Consider the following 22,600-nt stretch of genomic DNA (forward strand, 5'->3'; position numbering starts at 1 on the left):
ACATACACTTTTGTGAGCCCTAAATATTCCAATCCCCGAGTTCAACTCTTTCCCTGGTCCCTGTACCTTCCTGGAGTGTTTCTGAAAGGGTATACAAAGTGGATATTTGGGGTGTTCCAGAGTTGAAACATTCGTTTGCATTTCAGAGAACTGAGGGGTTGTCACTCATCTATTTCGAGTGCACTTTTGTCTTACAAACATGTAGGACTTCCCAGACAATGATATGCACATGTATCAGAGCACACATATCTTTAGACTAAGCATGGCACACTAGAGGGTTGTGAGACATACAGAGTCATGGGCTTTGGTCCAGACTCTGGCCATTCTGTGGGAAAAAAAGAAGCCTGTTCCTTCGCCCTGGTGAGTCTTATTAGTAACAATCCAATGAGACAGGACCCAATGAAGTCTTCTCTGGGAAGAGTCAAAAATGCTAGTGACTGCTTGCATTTACACTAGAAGAGCTTCCTGTGACTTATACCTAAGGCCTTCATGTTCCCAGGCTAAGTAAGTGTTTCCATGGCCTGGGTGGCTGGGTGGTGAGAGTGGGGTCTGCTTGCTCTAGGATACCTCAGCTGGGCTTTCAGATCAAACTTTCAGATCCCCTACTGCTAGCTCTTATGGAAGCCAGGTGCCAAGTACACACAGGGCCAACTCAGATCATGTTTCTACAGATTGCTCTGTCATCCTGGCCACCACAGTGAAGTGGGGTTCGCCTTCATTTGTATATATTTTATCGTTTTTGGTAGGGCCTAACCCAGGCTGGATTCAGACTCCTGCTGCTACTTCCCTGGTTCAGTGATCATAGGCATACTACCCACCACACCACCATGTTCAGTGTCTCCTTTACAGTGGATGTTCCTTTCAGTGACATCTCCTCCTGCCTCCTGACACTTTAAAGACATTCCATCATTGTCAACTGAGTGAAAAAATTATGGGCAGAGGAAGACAGACTTGTTCACAAACACCAATGGAACCATAGATGCAAAGAGCCAGACTAACTCAAATGTTCAGTGAGAGCTAACTTTGGGAGACACGGCCACAGGCCTAGAGACAGGGGACAGGAAGGGCGAGGGAGAGAGGCTGTGCTGAGACTGCAAAGGAGGAGAGATGGGGAAACATCAGGAAGCGGGTGCTGCACAGCTTCAGCAAGCACCCAGTCTCCTATGTCAAGAGTGGGTGCTAGGTCTCAGTCCTGGTGTCTAACGATCACACACTCTCCCTGCCCTTATCTTTGATAACCTTTTTTCACTTTCTCTTGTTGTTTTTTGGTTATTTGTTTTAAGAAAGGTCTCACTGTGTAGCCTTGACTGGCCGGAGACTCCCAAAGTAGAACAAGGTGACCTTGAACTCCTGGAGATCTGCCTGTCTCTGCCTTTGAGTGCTGGGGTTAAAGGCATGGACCACGAGGCCAGGTTTCTCCATCATTTTCTCTCTCCATTTCGACATGTGTACCCCTTTTCCTGATCTATTATCCTCTTAAACAGCATGCTTTGTATCTTGCAAGGAGGCAGAAGAGCAGGCCACCTTGCTGACTCCTGTTAGCTCTTCCTGTCACCCATGGTCTTAGTCAATATGGTCAAGTACATCTTCAATAGCTAAAAGGTCCCCATTGGTTCAGTGTCCATCTTTTCTTCTTGAAACTCAAACCTTCTACACTCCACACTGAAAGTAGCTCACAGATAGGTTAGGGGGAGGTAAGGTGCCATACTTGTTCCCTGGAGACAAAAGATCCATTGGGTCTATAAGCAACAGCCGCAGAAACTGCAAACCTACCATACAATAAACCTTTCAGCCATCTTCTCAAAGAAGGACAGTATCAAAACACTGTTCATCTTTGGCCAGGCCAAACTCAGTAATAGCCAGAACGTTAACCTGTGTCAGCAGAGATGGTAAAAGAAGGATCTCAAGCCACTCCCAGAAGTTCCAAAGCAAAGCAACAGATAGACCCAACACCAGAAACAACAAAACCAGTGAAGCAGCTATTCCTAGTACCGCTAAAGACACATGAGTATTAGTGCATTTGGGGGGGAATATTATTTTAAGATGTGTTACTCTTGTTTATGCTACATTTGTGTAACTGTGAAGCTGTGTTACTACGACTTCCCAAACACCTGATGGTCTACTAAAGAGCTGAATGACCAATAATAGCCAGGCAGGAGAAAGGATAGACAGGAGTGGCAGGCAGAGAGAATAAATAGGAGAAACAAGGAAGAGGAGGAAGAACGAGAGAACAAGGAGGAGAGGAGCACATCAGGGGCCATCCATTCAGCCACCTTGACAGCCACAGAGTACGAAGGAAGCAAGATAACAGAAGTAAGAAAGATAAAAACGAGGAGGGGAAAAGTAGATGGATTAATTTAAGATAAGGAAAGCTAGCTAGCAACAAGCCAAGCTAAGGCCAGCCATTGTAGCTAATAATAAGACTACATGTGTGATTCATTTGGAAACTGAGTGACGGGTCCCTCATAAAGACCTACACCTTTCAAAAAAGTCAAAAGAGTAAAATATCACATAACAGTGAAGCCTCATAACCAAGGAGGCAGTAGGGCTACCAAGGACATGGAGCCTATCTATTGTACATAGATGCTGTGCTGCAACGAATTTGGAATCCGTGATGGTTTGAAAGAAAATACACCCCAAAGGGAGTGACACTATTAGAAGGTGTGACCTTGTTGGAGGAAGTGTGTCACTGTGGGAGCAGGCTTTGAGGTCTCTTTCGCTCAAGCTCCCCTCGCTGTGACAGCCAATCAACTTCCAGTTGCCTGCAGGCAACAGCTCCAACTCCACATCTGTCTGCAAGCCACCCTGCTCCCCTTCATCATATAACAGACTGAATCTCTGAAACTGTAAGTCGGCCACCCTCAGTTAAATATTTCCTTTATAAGAAATGCTGTGGTCATGGTGTCTCTTAAGTCAAACAGAATTTGAGTTTAAAAGGTGGAGAGTTTCTTCTTTACTCTGGTTCAAGAAGCTAAAACTAGAAACTAGTTACTTCCAGCCAAGGAAATAGTGTGCCAAAGATGCACAGAGCAGTTCTGCTAGCACCTTAGCAAGACAAAGCGCCCCCCCCCACTGAGGATGTGTAGCCAGTTAGTGGTTGATGAGGGCATGTTCCTGGAAATAACTTTTCCCTCACTCCTGCCATTGTAAACAACTCTAATGAAATTCACTGGGTCATTTAAATAAAAAAAGACATGAAAGTATAAGGACTCATTGGGAAGAGGAGAGTGAGAAATGGACAGAGAACGATAGGAGGTGGATATGATCTAAACATGTTGCATATATACATAAAAAGGTAATAATAAAATCTGTATAATGCATAATTAATATGTTCTAATAAAAGCGTTTTTAAAAGGTCAATGGCTCATGAGGAACAGCACCTAAAGTTGACCTCTGACCCCCACACAGGTGCATGGGAATCCACATGATTACATACCCAGATTTACGTACATTGAAGAAAAAAATAAAACCTATATAGAAGGGTCTTAGTTAGGACTTATATTTCTGTGAAGAGACATCATGACCATGGCAACTCATAAAGGAAAATGTTTCCTTGTGGCTTACAGCTTCAGAGATTTAGTCCATTATCATCATGGTGGGACACGATGATGGGCAGGCAGACATGGTGATTGAAAAGAAACTAAGAGTTCTAAATCTTGATCCACAGACAACAGGAAGGAGTTTGAGGTCACACTGAATGAAGCATGAGCAAAGATCTCAAAGCCCACCCCCACAGTGGCACACTTCCTCCAACAAGGCTGCATGAACTCCAGCAAAGCCACACACCCCATAGTGCCACTCCCTTTCAGATGAACAAACTCCAAACCACCAAACCAGAGGATACACAAAACACTACACATCTGAGTCTTCCCTGGAAAGACTGACCCAGGGCTGGTATTTGGCTTCCCTGTCTTGCTGCAGGGCCAGAGTTGTCCCCACGCACTCCTGTGCGTCTATGCTTGGGGTAAGCAGCAGCATGGCGGTCACCTCACCATTTCTTATGCTTCCCCATTCAGAGTCCCTGAAACAGAGCTGCTTAAGTTCTGGTGTAGAGGAGAGTCCAGATATAAAACTGGTGGGAATGGGAAGGAGAGGAAAAGTTTGGTCAACACAGCACTCTGACTTGTCCTTTAGCACTGTTGGGAACTATTGCACACTCGCTGGGAACTGAATATGTTCTAAGGTACAAAAGCTAGTCTAGAATTACTGACTCTTCCTTGGCCGCCTCTGAGTAGCCTTCTGCCTTGTGGAAGAGTGCGCCGACTCTCACATCAACTGAAAATTGCTGTCACAAACAAAATCCATGAATTTTAGTCTTCAGTTCATTTTTTAGTGTCATTCCCAGGGCTTTCCTGAGAATGTTCCTAAGTAACGAAACTTTGTTTTATCTTTTCCTTCCATTTCCTGGTAACCTATATACTGACCCTGACCTCTTCCCTGCCCACCCATCTCCTAATGCTTTTACACATTTTTGATATTTCCTAATATCTGTCTTTATTGAGTACTGATGAGGTTTTATCAACTCCAAAGTCTTTGCATTTCTCAAGAGGTCTCTTATAAAGCACCCTTTGCTGAGTTTCAGATATAGATATGGATATAGATAGAGATAAAAGAACAAGAAACCTTCCAATATGTTTGTCTATATATTTTGCAGGTACACATGTGCACGTGCACGCACACACACACACACACACACACACACACACACAATGCACACACACACTTTTCAAGAGTAGAAAAAGACTTCTTCCATTATGGACATTTTTCTATTAGAATCAGGTTCTTAGTCTTTTAAGTTGGTACTGATAGTTTTTAAGTGTCAAATCCCCCAGTCTTGGTGGTGAATACTTCAGAGGCATTTCTCTGACTTATTTGCCTAGAAAACTCAGAGACAGCTCACTGGTGATATATACACTAGTCCAGAGTAATGAAGCCCTACTGAAAGCTCATGCTTTTATTTCAAGACTAAGTAACTTAGCTAACATGGCTTACTTGTAATTACCAGGAAATAGACTTACACCTAACATTGCCATTTAATTAGGCTACAGGATTTGGTTGTAGCTGGTTGTTTTTTATTTTTTTCACAAAGGAAAAATTTTCAATTTTCCCTCTTCTCACTTAATGGAAGAAGTGACACTTTCACTATAAACTGATGACAATATGGTATTTTCTATTCTATGATTTTAGTAACAAGGCAAGGAGATCATTACATAGGATTTGAGACAACATTAAAAATTTCTTATTAAGAGTGCCAGCGACTCTTATCCTTCTTTAGGCAGAAGACTTGATTTTGGTGTTAAAGGTTTTTAAACAAGGCCTCATACATGTACCTGACTAGAAACATAACTTCGTTAACCACTTTGAGTCCAGTTTGCATGTTCTTTTTGCTTTGCCTCTAGTATGAAAAGTCACAGACTGTAGTCTCAGAACTGAACTTGAAGTTTGAAGTGCGTGGGAAGAAAAAGCAGTCAATCACAGATGACCTCCAACAGTGTAAAGACAGCCTGAACATGCTTTCACATAATGGTCCTGCTAGTATGGCTCTCTGTCATTTTCCTTTCTTTCTACACTTATTCTCACAGTGCAAAGAATTTTCCCATGGTCTTTTAAGCACATGTACTCAGAGTTAAATAGGTGTGAAAGGAGAGAGGAGAATGTGATATTGACTCTTTGTTTCTTTCCATATGGAAACACCAACCCTGGATGCCCACATTGGTGGCCCTGGTTCTGGTGATAGTCAGTGTGCTGGCCAGATCTTCTCTATGACAGCATGTCTTGAGTTTGTACATCTTCCTCCCTCTAGTAGCTAGCTCACACTTATGCTAGGGTTTAACTTATATAAAGATGACATAGAGTTATGAATTTGTTCTACTGTAAGCAATAATTTGTTTATGGTTTTTCATATAATTTTTAAATTATTATGTCAAGATTTGGAATATTATGGTAGCCTAAAGTAGGCCTCATAATGAACCTATTTGTACCATAAATTTATAGATATTTTACTTTGAAATCTGATGGTCACATAATTCATTTACCTGATTCAATAATAACCCAAACCAAACAACCAATACATATGTTAGAACAGAGACCCTGCATGCTCAATGCCTGTCAGTTTGAATATATACAAACAAATTGACTTAATTTGGTTATGAGTTGCTAACTCACATTCAAGGTGAAATTCTGTTAAATGGTTATTCTTTTTTATTATTGTTAATTGAGACAATATCTCAATTAGTAGCACTATTCCCAGGATTAGTAGCATTCCATGTACAGTGACACACCTAAATACTACTTGGCAGTATACATTTACAAAACAGAGGTTAAAGTTTAGCTATGGTTGTATGCAGCACCATATCTAAATCAATATCCTAAAGTATAATATACTTCAATTTTCTTTTGTCAGTGAAGACTGGGAGGGAACATCAGTGAGTTGTCTTGAACATTCTATGAGAATATCCAGATGTATCCAGAGATTGCAATATGAGTTTAGGATATGTTTGCCTTGTGATGTTCAGGAATCATTGTTTTTTACTGTAAAGGCTGTATTTCAAGCTATTTGGGATTGCTTTGAGTAGAATCACTAAATTTATGGAGGAACTAGCCACAAATGAAAATGCTTTATAAAATACTGCCATATAGTCGATTTTATCATTTTCGGTTGCAAGAAGTCTCTCCACCATAAAATGTAATATCCCAGTGGTATCCAGTACCTCTTGTATATAGTTATTGCAAATACTATTCTGAAATGCCTAATTTCAGACATATAGAATTGTTTGAAATCTATTTGCTAAAGATAAAATATACAATAGAATTATAGAATTTCTGGAGTAGATATTAAACTGTTTGCACTAGCACATTTGATGTTCATAAATTAATAAGAAAAACTTTACCTCCATGTGCTTGTTTGAGTTGTGTGTGGAGTTCTTAGTGCTGTCTCTACTCTTTGGTTGTCCTTAACCTTTCCTTGGAGTAATGTGGCATTAAATGGATGTCTGCTGTTTGTCAAGTTTTTTTTTTTAATGCAGGGAAATTTCCTACAAGTTTTAATTAAGTTACTCTTGTTCCTTTCCTCCTTTTGATATGGTCATTTAAATGTGACTCACTTGCCAAATTAATTACATTAAATGTAAGGCCTAGTGTTAGTATTTACTTTACTGAAATTAAATAAATGGAGTTTTGTGGTTATATTCTGTTTTTTCAAGAATGTAAATAAGCCTGTTCATAAGCAATACCTCCAGTTTTTTTTTCAGTTTCCTTCCAGGTTAAACAGAGAAGGAGTGTTACAATGTAGTAGTGCTCATAAATTTTAAGCATGTCGGTTAGAAATCATATGCTAATTTTAGGCCTCCCGTAACTATAAAGACCTTGTCTCAAAAAAACAGCAACAAGAGCAAAACAAAAGAAAGTAAAAGTGCATGGTGTTGCACAGTACACACACCCATATTGGCATCTTACCTCTGGGTTCATCATCCTTGTTATCAGGAGCAAATTACTTCATTTTCTCTGAGTTTCCATTTCATCATCTAGAAACTGAGAAGAATAATGTCTAAGTTTTTGGTGGTGTTATAAAAATTAAAGAGCTAAAGTATAACCCAAGTGATGTGTTTAGGAAATACCATACTGAAATTTTATTGCAAATAGCAAAGATTGCATGAAACAGTACATATAATTTTAAAGGAATCAATAGAAACCTGGACACAGCTCTGCTCCTGCACTCTGGTCTCTCTGTGGAGTGGTGTGCTTGACTTGGTCATCAATTGCTCTTCTGGAATTTGTTATTTCTAATTCCACCTGGAGTCATAATTTCTGTGAACACAGAAACTTTTGAACAAAAATGTATGTTTTCCCTCTCAGTTTAATCATCATATTTGACCCAACATTTCTGCCCCCACCATGAATTTTGGCTTCTTCCAGTGGTTTTGATGTGTGTGCTATCAAAAGGTTAGAGATCTGCATATGGATCAATTGAGGTAAAAATGCAGGCTTGCTCAAAAAATGTACTTCCAGAAATATGTTTTGTGAAAACTGTTAGGTGTAGAAACTTTCCGGTGCCAGGACAGTTATTGTAGAATTTTTGTAAGATAAAAGATCAAAATGCTGGGAGTTGGTGGCCAAAGCCAGCCTGGTATACAGAGAGAGTTCCAGGACAGGCTCCAAAGCTATAGAGAAACCCTGTCTCGAAAAAAAAAAAAAAAAAAGATCAAAATGTCTAGCCATAAGTCACTGGCTAAAACAGTTATTGTTGCCACACTACAGATTATACACTATACTTTAATGGTATGTGGGAAGGAAATACATGCCATGGTAGAAAAAGAGACAGAGAGACAGAAAGACAGAGAAACAGTGTGTGTGTGTGTGTGTGTGTGTGTGTGTGTGTGTGTGTGTGTTTGCGCACGGATGTGCGTGCACGTGCACACGCTTGAACGTGCACATGGTGGGAATCAAGGCCTTCTCTAGCTCCATGAGGAGTTTGTAGCCAACCTTGGCTACATGAGACCCTGTCTGAAAACTCCAAGTAAACAAGAATGGCAAAACGTAAAGCAACTCTGTTCCAAATGCCCATCTGATAGCAACACTCTGAGACATCAAACCCTCTGGTGTATTCTAGGAACCATCAGCAACTCCATCTGGAGGACTGAGGAGCTAGGGCCTAGAAGAAAAGCTGGTGCTGTGGATGGAGTGGATATTTATGTCCTTCTTCTGTCTTTCTTGTGGGGTCCTAGCTTTGAATTCTCAATCTACTGTGTTTAATTTAGAAAACCTGTAAAGCCCGAAAGTAGGAAAGGCACCATTAAAGGGGAAGGTGAAAGGAGGCCTTAATGGAAGTGGGGCACAAAAAAAAAATATGCTGGGAATATAGTGGAAAGGAACCTGCGAGTGGGGAGGATTAGGAGGTCATGGTGACAGTGCAGTGAGGGAAGTGTTTACCAACACTAAGCAGGTGATTATGGAAATACAATCTCTGTTAAGTTATTTACAAACAGTTGGATGGACTATAAGCGACTAGTGGGTAAAGGAGGCTGTCTCCAAATCTGGTAGCTTGAGTTTAAGCTGTAATCAACAAGGTGAAAGGAAAGATCTACTCCAAAAGCTAGGACCCTCCAACCTCCACACATGCTCTGTGACTTGCCACCAGGCCTCTGCTATATATATAACAGAGGAACCGTGCATAGGTGGATAAGGTTCCTCCCAAAAGACTAAGGCTGTTAAAAAAAGTCCTCACTGGGAGATAGTTCCCTTTGGGCTGTGATTAAGAGAGTCACCAGTTAAGCATCACAAGCTACTGCCAGTGCTCTTGGTTCCATAAAAGCAGTAGATTGTAAGTAAGACTATTCTGAACACACCATACACTTGAGACATGGGACATTTAGAAGTCATGCTGTAACATTGCTGCTTAGCTTTCATGGAGCCAGAAGGAGCTATGCAAGCTACTAGAGGAGGAAAGTTGGCAATGATTCTACCCATCAGTGGACCCTGCAAGTAACAGCCTGCCTGACAAATATGCTTCTCAGTGCTATTGTGGCATCACTATTACAGGAGCAATCAACTGCTTGGTGGTTGGATTTTAGCCCTCTACACAGTAGGGAACTCATTCCTGCTTCTGTAAATCTGGTTCACAGCCTGTGACTGAGGAAGTCATAGGCTGTAGTGAGGCAATACGAAAGTCTCCAGGATTCTAAGAGACTGGAACTTTTACTGAGAAAAATATCAGGGGGACACTCTCATTCACAATAGGCTCAAGAAAGCATATCTAAGAATAAGCCTAACCAAGATGTCAAAGTGGCCTTGTTAGTGAAAACATTAAGATAGCAAAGAAAGAGATTGAGGAAGGCACTAGACGATGAAACAATCTCTCATCATCATGTATTGAAATAACTCAATATTGGAAGAAATGGCTATTTACCAAAAGCAATCTAGGGATTTAATGAAAGTCCAGTTGAAATTTCAGTGGCATTCTTCACGGAAATGGGGGATGGATCTTCAGATTTATGTAGAAGCACAAAAGACCCAAGATAGCCAAAGCAATCCCAAGAAAAAGGAACAATGCTGAGAGTATCGCCATGCAGGATCCCAAATTGTAGTACAGAGCAATGGTAATAAAATCAGTATGGTACTGGAACAAAAGAAAACTTATAGATAAATTAAATAGAACAGAGAACCTGGTTATAAGGCTGTGCAACTAAAGCCATGTGCTTTTAACAAAGACACCAAAACTAGACATTGGCGGAACAATGGTTACTCTATGGGAGTCATCAGCCACTTTTGATTGGATCTGAGGCCTGATCCATAGGTTGTAATTCATGATTGGTACTGAAAACCTGGCCTGAAGCCCGTGGCTTGGGATTTGCCTTGCTAAGTGGGCATGGTCTCAAACTGCTTTCTAAGTATTTATGTGTACTTGAATATTTATGATTATTTACTTTTCAAATCAGTGGGGATTGTCATTGGGTGTGTTTTGCCTTCAGAGGTACTATGTAGCTACACTTTCACAAGACCAACATGACCTTCAGTTTTTCCAGAAAGCCTACAAACTATCTCTGTTGTTTCTTTTTTGATGAGGCTGTCTCCAAGTACATACTCCATCAACATACTTCAGGAGGAGGTCCTGAAGGTACAAATTCTCTATCAAGTATCTCCATTGCTGGGTCTGGAGATGGTCTGTAGATACGTTCTGCAGATGAGGTGGATAATTAGTTTGCTTGGTTCACTGGCTGATGCTTTGTTGTTACTTTGACATGAGAGTACTTGTCTTCAAAATGACTTAGTCCTTAAGAGTCACTGGACATGGACTTAGTAAAAATGAAACAAATTAGTGTTTAACAGTTAAATATTTCTGTGTATGTGTAGCTATTCACAAGTGGCTCTGGTCGAGAAGTGAGAATAATTTATGTTAGTCTGGAATATGAGCAAAACACAAACCAACAAACATAACTAAGTTTGGATTGGAAAGAACATACCTATACATTCAGTTTGCAAAAAAAAATGGACTAGATAATTTTCAACAGGGTAAAGCAATCCTTGCGTTAAAATATTTTGCCCCACTCTATCTGAAATGTTGAAAACTGACTTAAGACAATTAGAAATGTGCAGCAGTACTAGGTCTATGAACTTGGCAGGAGTCCCTCACAACCGGAAACTATAGATTTACGACACCAGGAAGGAACTCCACTTCCTCAAATCTAACCCACTTGCCATCAGTGCCACCTTGCTTATGACCTGGACCATCTAGTTGGTGTCTCAAAGTTGATCACACCATCTCACTAGGAAATCATATCAGTGAGAGCAGAAAGTGAAACTGACCTCCAGTCAAAAGATACTTCTGAAAATATTTACTTAGTTACTATGGATTATAATAGTTTGTTTTTCAAACGATTATATGCTATAGGTAAGTAAATCTTTTATTTAAATCTTTGTTAGCTTTGAGATACGTCAAGTTTTATTTTTGCGGTGAAAATGAGACAAACATGTCTTTGATACTCACTTGCAATTTAGAAATTATGTGTGTGAGTATATGTAAATGAGAACAAGTGCCTGTGGAGGCCTGAGGTGTTGGCTTCCCTGAACTTAGCATTCCAGGCATTTGTGAGTCACCTGATATGGGGGCTGGAAACAGAAGTTGGGTCCTCTGCAAGAACCCTATGCACTCGTGCCCTCTGAGCCATCACTTCAGCTCCTTGCTTAAAGATTTAAATGCCTTAACTACATTCAGAAATATCTTTCCGCAGTCTATAGGGATTGAGGAAAACATGCCCACCAACAGACAGGTTGTTCACTGTGTCCTTCCTAAGGTATCGTTGGTTCAGTGGGTGTTTTTAATTTCTTTTCTTATTAAAAGTACTTGATATCTATATCCCTGTTAAGTCCTCCCTTGACCAAAAATTACTTCATTTGATCACATATAGCAGCTAACATTAACTTGGAAATCAAATTGAAGTAGGCATTAAAGAAAAAGCCCCTTGGTTTTATTATTAAGGTCACAGTGATGGCTTCATTCATTAAGTGTGATAATTATGTCTCGTCTGCCCCTTTCTCTCCTAATGGTGAAGTTAGACGAGTTAAGGCAATTAGCTAGTTTGCCATGGAGATCAGCAACTGGTGTAAGGAAGGTCTGCAAAAAAAGCTGTCTCCTCTGCTTGCTTTATAACTCCTGAGGACTGTTTAAAACAGAAAAGAGGGCTGTTGCATTTCTAGTTGCTGTGACAAAAATCTGACAGAAGGCTCATGGCTGCGAGAGAATTTCAGTTCCTTACAGTGTTACAGAAGGTAGACAGGGTGGTTTGGTCTGTGGCCGTGGCCTGTTGCTTCTGACATGCCAGTAGATCAGGAAGCAGACAACTAAGATCAGGTACCAGATTCGACGATGACCATTAAGACCTGCCACCAGCAACCTTCTGCTAGCCAGGCCTAAAAAGGTTAAATAATCTCCACAATAATGACAAAGTATTCAAATACATGGGCCTCTGTGTGTGTGTGTGTGTGTGTGTGTGTGTGTGTGTGTGTGTGTGTGCGCGCGCGCGCGTGCCTGCATGTGTGTGTCCATCTGTCTGTGTCTGTGATAATGATGAAATGGTTTTAGTGAAAGTGCAAATCAGAGGGCTAGTGGGGTGACAGGATAAAGGCACTTGCCAGAAAGACTAACAACCTGAATTTGTCCCCTGAGACTGACATGGTGGGAGGAGAAAACTGCCTCCCATAAATTATCCTTTGATCTCCACATTTCTGCAATGGCACACATACACGATGCCTTCCCACATTCCCCCAAATAGACTGAAACTAGGCTTTCCTGTACTCACAGAGTTCTGCCTGCCTCTGTCTCTAGAGTGCTGGGATTAAAGGTGTGTGCCAACATTCCCGCCTCACGTAGCTGTTCTTACTGTCTATGTATTCTCTGGATTTCAGCGTGTAAAATTGGCAGGCTGATGATGCCTGGTCTCCAGGAAGTTAGCAAATGTCCTGACACTGGCTACTTATTTCCTTTTATATCTTGGCTTATACTCTAATCATTTGCATATTAAACATAGTCTTTCCATGAGCTGGAGAGATGGCTCCGAAGTTAAGAACACTTGCTGCTCTTACAGAGGACCTGTGTTTGATTCACAGCACCCACATGGTAGCTGACAACCATCTGTTAACTCTGGGCAGTGGGTACACACATGTTGCACAGACAGAATGCAGGCAAAACATTCATAAGGTCAATAAACCTAAAACACACAACATGTTGGTCACTTTCATGTTGACTGTAACTACTCCAGGAGTCTTCATTATTTATTCTCTGTATTTTGATGAGTTCTCCTGTATTTTCACATCTGTTAAAAGCATGTTCACCTTCCGGATTTTTATTTCTATAACTTATTTTCAATTACACGTTGGAAGGTGACTGGCTGGGGTGTTCTTGGGAGTGAGGGTGTGAAGGAGGAGCAAGACATGTTCCAGCTGGGTTCCTTTTTTCTGACACCATCTGCAATACTACAGGCATAGGCACATATTTCCCCAATAAGAAAATATGTAGCTTTCAAATTAGTGGGAATTACCTTTAGGGATGTTTGTCCTTTAGAGTGATTAGGTAGTGTCTCTCCCTGAGGGCAAAGATTAACTTCAGATTTTCCAAAAAGTTTTCTAACCCTCTTCCAGCTTTCTCCAATATATTTATGTGATGTAGCTTCATCAAGAAACAGACACTGTTTGTTCACAGAGATATAGTCACAGTCATTTATATTCATTTCAGGATCTTCATATATTTTCTACAACAGAAAAGCAGAAAATTAACTGTCTTGGTCTGGTCCTGAAATCAAATTGCTTTGTTTGGGGGTGCATGTTTTCAAAACTACATTATCCTTTTACATTCATAAGTATTGACACATAAAAAGTAGAATTTAGCAATAAAATATCTTCAAATATGTTTGTCTACTCACTAATTACTAGGGTTTGGTGTGACTAAAAGATAAAAAAATATGTTGGTAGCCTAGAATAAGAAATTTCCACGTCTACCAAATGTTTTTTCTCTAAGTTTCTATATAAAACTGTGATAGACTACTATGACATTTTAGCAAAATACACTAGAAAATGAATTTTCCAAAGGAGCATTTGACCATGCTAACAAAACTATTATCACTGTCCTCTATTGTACATCCAAGAACATCAGGATCAGGTTTTCAGAGAGCCTTGAGAATAAAATCATTCAGTAATGGTGGGTTTGTTCATTTGAGAAACTCTGGTGAAAGAACCATTACTTGCATATTAAGTGACATTTCAGTACTTAGGCAATACAGAGTCAACCAATGGTTTAAACCTTTTGGTTGTCTCTGTGAGCTTTAACATATCTCAAACTATAGAATACTGAATCAAGACTCACTCATAGTTACTTCTATTTTTTGGAAAAAATTCAGTATCTTAGGAGGAGGCTCAGCAAATAAGAGAGGTGGCTACCCACACAAAATGATCTGAATTTGAATCCTCAACATATGCATAAAAGGCAGGGCATTCACTTTTAATCCCAGTACTATGGGTAGGAAAGATAGGGGAATCACAGGGGCTTGTTGGATGCAAGTCTAGCTCCATGTTCAGTGAGAAATTGTGCATCAAGTGGATAAGGTAGAGAATGATAGAACAAGACATAAGTAACCTCCTCTTACCTCCAAGTCTTCACATAGACATATGTAACACATGCAATACACAGAGAGAGAGAGAGAGAGAGAGAGAGAGAGAGAGAGAGACAGAGACAGACAGACACGGGAGAGGGGAGAGAGAGATCAATAGCTATTGTATTTACTTTTGCCTGTCCAAACCATTTCTCTTCTCTTAAAGTTTGCATTGACAACTCCCCTAACAAGTATATACATTTACTACCTGAAATGAAACAAATCCACTGCCTAAAACAAGGTAGAAAGTTGGTTGTATCTTCTCCAGTGTCTAACTCTGATTAAAGACTAAGCACCTGGGTAAAAACTAAGTGCTTTATTTATGTAAATTCATAAGGGAATATTCAGTACCACAAGCATATCTGCTACACAGATCCCTCTAAGGATTTCAGATACCTCTAAGGATTTCAAATTGTCTTAACATCTATGTCTGTGTGTGCATGTGTGTGTGAGTGTGTGTGTGTATAAGACAGTACACAACATCAGTGTCCTTCTTCCTTGGGTGCCATCCTTCATGATTTTTAGAAAGGGTATCCCACTGGGACAGGGAAATCAATTCCTCTACACTGATTTTTCAGCAGGTCATAGGGATAACCATATCTCTGCCTCCCCGGTGACATGTGGACAAGCTCCTATAACCATACCTGGGTTTTTATTTGTGTTCTGGGGCCAAAATGAGTACCTCATGTTCATAGAAAGTGCACTTCATTGACTGCTATATCTCCAGCCCCAAGCTGGTACCTTTCAGTGGGCACCTTGAAATATGTCAAGTCTTCCAATTAGGTAGTCCAAACAGCAATGGCATTTTCAGGACTCTCCTCAATTTATAGCTTTAATGAGCTTTTGTCATAATCTTAGTATCTCTAGACCTTATATTTCTATTGTCAGTGTCAAATCTGTCATACACCCCATTATCTTCATCACTTTCCTAAATCTGACACTGCTGCCCAAACTAATGTTTTCTAAGCTCCACCTTCCACTGTAAACTCATTCCCTTCCTCATTTACCAGGTTAAATTGCTAAATCCACACTCCCCATCTTCAACTGCCTCACTACCTGTGTTCTCCCATTTTATTACTAAACACTCACATATCTGTGGATAAATAAGGAGACAACCAGCTTTACAACTGAGGAACAAGACTGCAAATCTCATTTCTGACACTTGCTATGTTGACATAAGTTATTTCTGTGCTGTGAACTTCAGGACACGACAAAGAGCAATTATTTGGGCAGAAAATTAAACACAATAAGGACTAATAGGATTTGCAACATCTCTAAGAGTCTTTAAAATCCTGAAAGTCTAGATTTTTTAATCATCTCTAGGAGAAAATGAATACTTAGCTTTCAAATACTAAAAAGAAAAGAAAGAAAAAAGATTTTTTAAACAATAAGGAAAGGGGGTATACTTATAGCAACAGAAATCTACTAGAATACTAGTTATTAATCAATTAAAAATAACCTCTAAGACAGGATTTAGTATGGTATGCCTTTAATCCCAGAACTCAAAATGCAGAATAAAGTTTGTTTTTGTGAGTTTGAGTCCATCCTGTACTTACAGTGAGTTCTGGGACTCCCAAGGATACATAGGGAGACCCTGTTTCAAAAGTTTTCTAAGTCAATGTTAATATTCACAGACCATGATCTACATGTTAATATTCTTCATTCATCTATAGAGATCTTGAGTAAAAGCTATGGATGTATGCTACCTCTGATCTGCCTTCAAACCTCCACGGATAAAAATGAGGTCTGAAATCCATCCGCAGTTGCCAAAATTATTCACATAGGCTGTTGGGCTATACAATTTAACTTCTCAGGAGAAGTCTGCATCAGAGCCAAATCATACAACTTAACTTTCTGAACTGATTTGACGTTATCTGTACCTTGAGGCCAGTATAATCATATCCCAAATCAGTCTGTTCAGAAGGGCAAAAGATGTACTGCAGAGCCAGGACCATGGGCCAAATAATCCAGCTCCCAGGACAGCAGCTGTCTAATTAGTTTTAAAGAGATTGTGAAAGCATAGATACTTTGAAAACTGGTTATGGTGACTATAAGACAAGTATTGTGTCTGCCTCAATGTACATTCAGCGATATTATTTATCTTTGGACTCACCAATTACGTCATGCATTTTTAAATTACATACCCAGATAAAGACTTCTGTTCAGTATTGTTATCTACTTTTAAAGATAAATGAGAAATATATTTTATAACAATTATAGAAAACTAACTATGAAAATGAAAAAGTTAATATTTTGTTTACTCTGTTTTCCTTTGAGAACATCCGCAGAGACTATTTAGAATAAATATTCATTTCTAGGCAGTTAATAAATTGAGAACTCAAATTTCTACTTCTCTAGTAATTTCATATTCAAGTAAAAGTCATGTATTATCAACAGTTAATACCTAAGAATGGACTGCAGTGCACAGTGTTCATATTCTTTCTGTATACTGTCAGACTTCTAGAAAATTACATCCTCACCAGATCAGGCAATTCATACTAACAGTGTGAAAAACAGTACATTGCTGTTCTCATCTACTTATTTATATTTTACTTAATTGCTTATTAAATTTTTGTTCATTTATCTATGTATTATTACCACCTCTGGAGTAACAGTACTTAGACATGTTCTAGAAGGGTATTTATTTTTGTTAAGACATAGAGAAGTTTCACTTGTGATTGAGTTGAAATTGTTGATTTTAGAATGAAAATGGAAGGTATTTAAATACAAAATAATGTGAGCATTGTCTATATAGAGAAATTGTAGGAAAGAAAACCCAATGATTTTAATTACTTCATTAGCATGAAAAAAAATTGAAAACCGTTGAACGTTGCATCTTGTGCCTATGGCATAATCACACTTTAGTGGCAATGAACTGTGTGACACATGTGTAGTACAAATGCCATGATCTTATATTCCAGATACTGCGTTTTTCTCTCCCAAGAGTAGGTTGGGTGTGTTTACTGATAGAATATATTCTTAGCATGTGAGACCCCTCTAGTTAATCTCCATCACCACAAATTAAAAGACAAATAAAATTCATAATAAGGTGACAGGATGAAAGCCTGCCATAATATAATAACATTGACACATTTTAATCTCATCTCTTATGGGAAGACAGACATTTGAATTCATTTAGAGTATCCACTCCCTTCTGTGACTTCCAGAGACAAGTTAGGAATTAAAGACGTTCTGGGTACAGCTGATTAAAGCCGGAACATAGGAAAGTGTTCCTTCCAAATTCTTACAGTTTCCAGTCAGACTTAATAGACTATGATTGTATAATAACTGCTGGATACTTCTATTACTGTCACTTTTCTCAGTCTTCATGGACAATTCCTCTGGAAAATCATCAAAAACACATTTCAGCATTCTTAGGCTAATTAACAAGACAAAGGTAAATAGCTGCATTCACAGCATCAAGCATGACTTCCCCAATGTGGAATAGTCCTCAATCTAATCAACAGAACATTTGGTTATCCCTGTGACTGTCTTGACACTATTGCACCAGTGGGCACATCTTGTTTGGCAAGTGGTTATTTAATTTAATTCAATTAGAAAACATTTTTCTCCTTGGAGAGTAGATCAGTATTTATTCCTGGCATACAAATAGACTCTGGGAGCCCATTCCACAAGGAGGGATGGTTTCTCAGCCTGGACACAAGGGGGGTGGACCTAGGCTCTGCCTGGGATGATATGGCAGACTCTGAAAATCCCTCATGGAAGCCCTTACCCTCCCTGGGGAGCAGAGGGCCAATGGGGTGGGGTAGGGGACTGGGAGGATTGGGGGGCAGGGGGGAGGGGAGAGGGAGCTGAGAGTAACATGTAAAAAGTTAAATTAAAAAATTATTACTGGGAGGTGGTGGCGCACGCCTTTAATCCCAGCACTCGGGAGGCAGAGGCAGGCGGATCTCTGTGAGTTCGAGGCCGGGCTGGACCGATAGCCTCCAAAACAATACAGAGAAACCCTGTCTCGTAAAAAAAAATTATTATAAAAAGTCAAAGATGGGTTTCTTGAGAATATAAACCATAGATCAAAATAAAAAAGAAAACATTTTTCTCTAAATATGGCTTTAGATTTGAAATTTCTTAATAATAACTTCATGAATATGTCTTCATTCAAGTGCTTTAGAAAATAAAATTAGAAACAATGCAATTGCAACTTACACCTGTTTTGAATAACTCATTTAGAATGTAGAGTGTCTTCTTATTTTCTTCAGCAGGAACAACTAGATTAAATGCCCATCAAGGTCTCACCTGACTGTTTTGTGTGGATTTTTTAGCTGTTGGTTTTGGCTCTTTTTAGGTATTACTTTCATAAAATATGAAAAAAGAAATTCCTTTTAATATTTATATAAAAAGCATTATGATCATATTAACTCCCTCCTATTTTGCTCTAACTGCTCCTAGATTCAACATGAGCCCTTCAAAACCCTCAGAACTTCACATTTTTTTCATATAAGTGTTGGAGTCATGTAGTGAGACATCCACACTATCCACACCTGCAGCACTGACAGATGACGAAATGACAGAGAAGAGAACTAGATCTGGAGCCCCGGACCCCAGAGCACTCTTGTTTCTGGGTGGGTCACAGAAGAGCAGCCTGCAAAGATCCTTAGAGCAGGAAACTGTGGTGGCCATCTGTTTCTTCTGTAAGTGACTTCTCTCCGAAATAAATTATATTTCATATTAATACCTAGTCCCGTGAATAATGCATCTGCATCTGGCGCCCAATGTGGGGAATGAACCCATGACCCTGGGTTTGTCCTGGTTAAATTATTTTAGGAAGCTTCAGCCATTGTACAACCATGTTTCTGAGAATTACAGACTATTACCACCCATGTTTCTTACCTATGAGATTAGTCAGATACAGATATTTGATCTTCAAACACTTCAAAGACCTGCAAAATACGGAACTTAAATGTTTTAATACTAGTACTCCATTGACATGAGACACAATTGCTCCTGACAGCAGCAAGCTATTCCCAAGAAGATGTTGGGCACCGATGTCACTCCTTCTGGAACTGTTCTCTCTTCAGCTAATGGCCTCTTGAGCAAAAAACTACCCCCACCTTGACTGCTGACTTTGGACATTCTGTCCCTACTGTGCTTGTAGAAGATAAACTCAGAAGACTGCTAAAACTAGCCAAGTCAGGGCCAGTCAGATACTCTAGACCTTAACCAAAGCTGGCTGCCCCTATGCTGCTGTAAGACTTTGGGTGACTGTCCAGGTAGCCTGATGTTTCTGTCTTCGCTGCACCTTTTGGAAGCTGCTCACCTACACTTCCTGCCTATCCTAATATTGTTACCCTCCTTCTCAGGTCTTTGATGAGGTTAATGATTAGATTGTCCGAATTATTGTTTTCTCTTCCTAGATAGAAATATTAGATATAAGACTTAAGCTTTCCAGCTTAGGGCAGCTCTATAGCAATCTCTATTATGCCTTTATCCTAGGACAGCATATGTAGTTTTTGTCATTTGCTCTAGTTGCTTCACTGGTGATAGGTCTTAAGTGTGTTTGCTCCCACTTTTCCTTCTCCTAGAGCATACCTGTTATTTGCTATCTTTGTATATAGTTCTGTTTCAAAAATTAATCTTTTCCCTTAGACTACAAGGAGAATTGTAGTGAGATATCTACCCCACCCACACCTGTAGCATTGCTCATGCCCGTTTGGGTGTGGTCACAGGTGAGGACATGATGGAGGAGAGGACTAGATCTGGGGTCCTGGACCTCAGAGATCTCTTGCTTCTGGGCAGGTCACAGAAGAGCAGGCTGCACACATCCTTAGAGCAGGATCCTGTGGTGGCTATCTGTTTCTTCTGTAAGTGACTTTTCCCCAAAATAAATTATATTTCATATTAATACCTAGTCCCATGAATCACTGTCTGTTATTCTGCCTGTATTTGCTAAGGTATGGGACCAACCTGCAGCCCTGAGTTGTTATCAGTATTTCACACCATTTCAGCTGTGCAAACACAAATTTCCACAATGAGCTTAAAAAACACAAGCTCTACAATTCTTAAAATCAAGAGAAATACAAAGGTAAATGTTCTCAAGGAGAGGGAAACAGTGTTGGTGCTTTTACTAAGTTAGCATTGCATCATGGAAAGTCTTGTGCTCAGAAGACCCAGCTGCAAACCCAACACTTTCGCTTTCTTACTACATCACTTATCTTTCTTTTTTTTTTTTTTTTTTTGGTTTTTACGAGATAGGGTTTCTCTGTATTGTTTTGGGGCTGTCAGTCCAGCCCGGCCTCCAACTCACAGAGATCCACCTGCCTCTGCCTCCTGAGTGCTGGGACTAAAGGTGTGTGCCACCACCACCCAGCCAACTACATCACTTATCTTTGACTCACAAAATCTCCTAAGAATTGACCTGTTTGCTGATTAGGTTCCCAGGTCATTATGAATTCTTAACTAGATAATACGATGACTGGACAAAAATAAAGCAACAAGACTTAGTATTCTTTTTCTTCCTATTTTTTTACTCTTTATTTTCTCTTTTAATATGGAAGTATTTATGAATTAAATTTAAACTTTAACTTTTTATTTTTGTAGGGTGTATACTTGAAATGACCAGGAAAGCATGAGTCTTTGCCTCTGCAATTAGCTGTTGTATTTTCAAAACTTTTAATTTGGAGTAAACTAAGGCTTTAATAATATGTTACCATATTTTTTTGGTTTTTCGAGATAGGGTTTCTCTATGTAGCTTTGTAGACTGGGCTGGCCTGGAACTCACAGAGATCCACCTGCCTCTGCCTCCCCCATGTTGGGAATAAAGGTGAGCACCACCAACATCCGGCTCATGTTATCATGTTTTTAATGATACATAGCCCCATTAAGTTACATGATTATATCTTGTTGTGGAACTAATGAATCATGATGAGGACCGAAAATTAGTGAATGTAAGGACCTGATCTACTGGTCTACATTACTCCTGTTAATTCCTCCCTCCCAAAAAAATTCAGCATCTGATCTAGCAAATTCTAAACAGGAATGGGCTGTCATCTCCATGTTTATTTCTACTTGGCCTGAAAAACAAATCATGTTTTATGCATTGATGATGAAGGACTTGGGGCTTGGTTTTCTTAAATTCAAAAGACCTATTTAAGATTCTGATAATTAATAACTTATAAGATCACATCACTTTAAGGGATAACTGTAAATTAGCACCCATCTTGGGAAACTGGCACATGAAACACAAGAAGGTGCTACAGAGGATATAAAGGGCCTTTTCATATAAGTAAGGTATCCAGGAAGGCAAGCAACTCTTTGGTCTTTCTGTAACTTTATCACACAATTTTGAATGATTCAGTTCATGTATATTTACAAAATTTTAAAGATAACTCTAAAGCTAACTCCTCATGGAGGTCATAGTTCACATATGGACTCTATAGAACCTTTTTAATAAGTTAGGGAGAGTCAAATTTATGTGTGGAGGCTGACATCTGGAAGTGCATGTGCCCAAGCAGAGAGGTGTTATTTTAGAATCAGTAATTGAGCATAAAACATGTAGAAGCAAATTGAAAAAGAACAAATTTTCATTCCAAAACTGTAGTCCTTAACACTGTAGAGACCATAAGGCAGAGCAAGGATTAAAGTGTCTGTCTCAGAGTATACTCACCAATGTCTGTTTACTATGTTCACAGTCTCCAATCACTCGATGAGTTTTAAAGTCTATAAAATCTTACCTTGGTGAAGAAGTCTTGTTTTGTACTGTCATCTGCTTCTAGACATAAAGGCAAAAGATGACATAGCAATAATAAAAAGCATTACATATTAAATTGACAATACTAATGTTTTATTAGTACACATTCTTTTTAGATCATCACCAAGATGATTCTAAACTGATTTTGTAGGCAAATAATTCACTAAGAACTCTTGCTTCTATTCTGTGTGTTTGCATATGGAAGGAGGAGGAGGAGGAGGAAGAGGAGGAAACTGTGCACAATAAGATCTTA

General features: G+C 39.4%; 1 long non-coding RNA gene across 2 annotated transcripts in view; it reads right to left on the reverse strand.

Moving 5' to 3' along the window:
- LOC110342922 overlaps positions 1-21,096 on the reverse strand; it is a 112,437-nt gene extending 91,341 nt beyond the window's left edge. Inside the window, exons 1-4 of one of the 2 annotated variants that reach the window (XR_005877886.1) lie at positions 19,491-21,096; positions 13,533-13,742; positions 7,692-7,806; positions 7,456-7,530 (exon numbers count right to left, since the gene is read on the reverse strand). This is a non-coding gene — a long non-coding RNA (uncharacterized LOC110342922). The remainder of the gene's footprint in view (positions 1-7,455; positions 7,531-7,691; positions 7,807-13,532; positions 13,743-19,490) is intronic. The other variant, XR_002385108.2, reaches the window with a different exon arrangement.
- Between the last annotated feature and the right edge of the window lie 1,504 nt (positions 21,097-22,600).

This window comes from Mesocricetus auratus, unplaced genomic scaffold (genome assembly GCF_017639785.1).
Source record: "Mesocricetus auratus isolate SY011 unplaced genomic scaffold, BCM_Maur_2.0 Super-Scaffold_100006, whole genome shotgun sequence".
Classification (NCBI taxonomy): domain Eukaryota; kingdom Metazoa; phylum Chordata; class Mammalia; order Rodentia; family Cricetidae; genus Mesocricetus; species Mesocricetus auratus.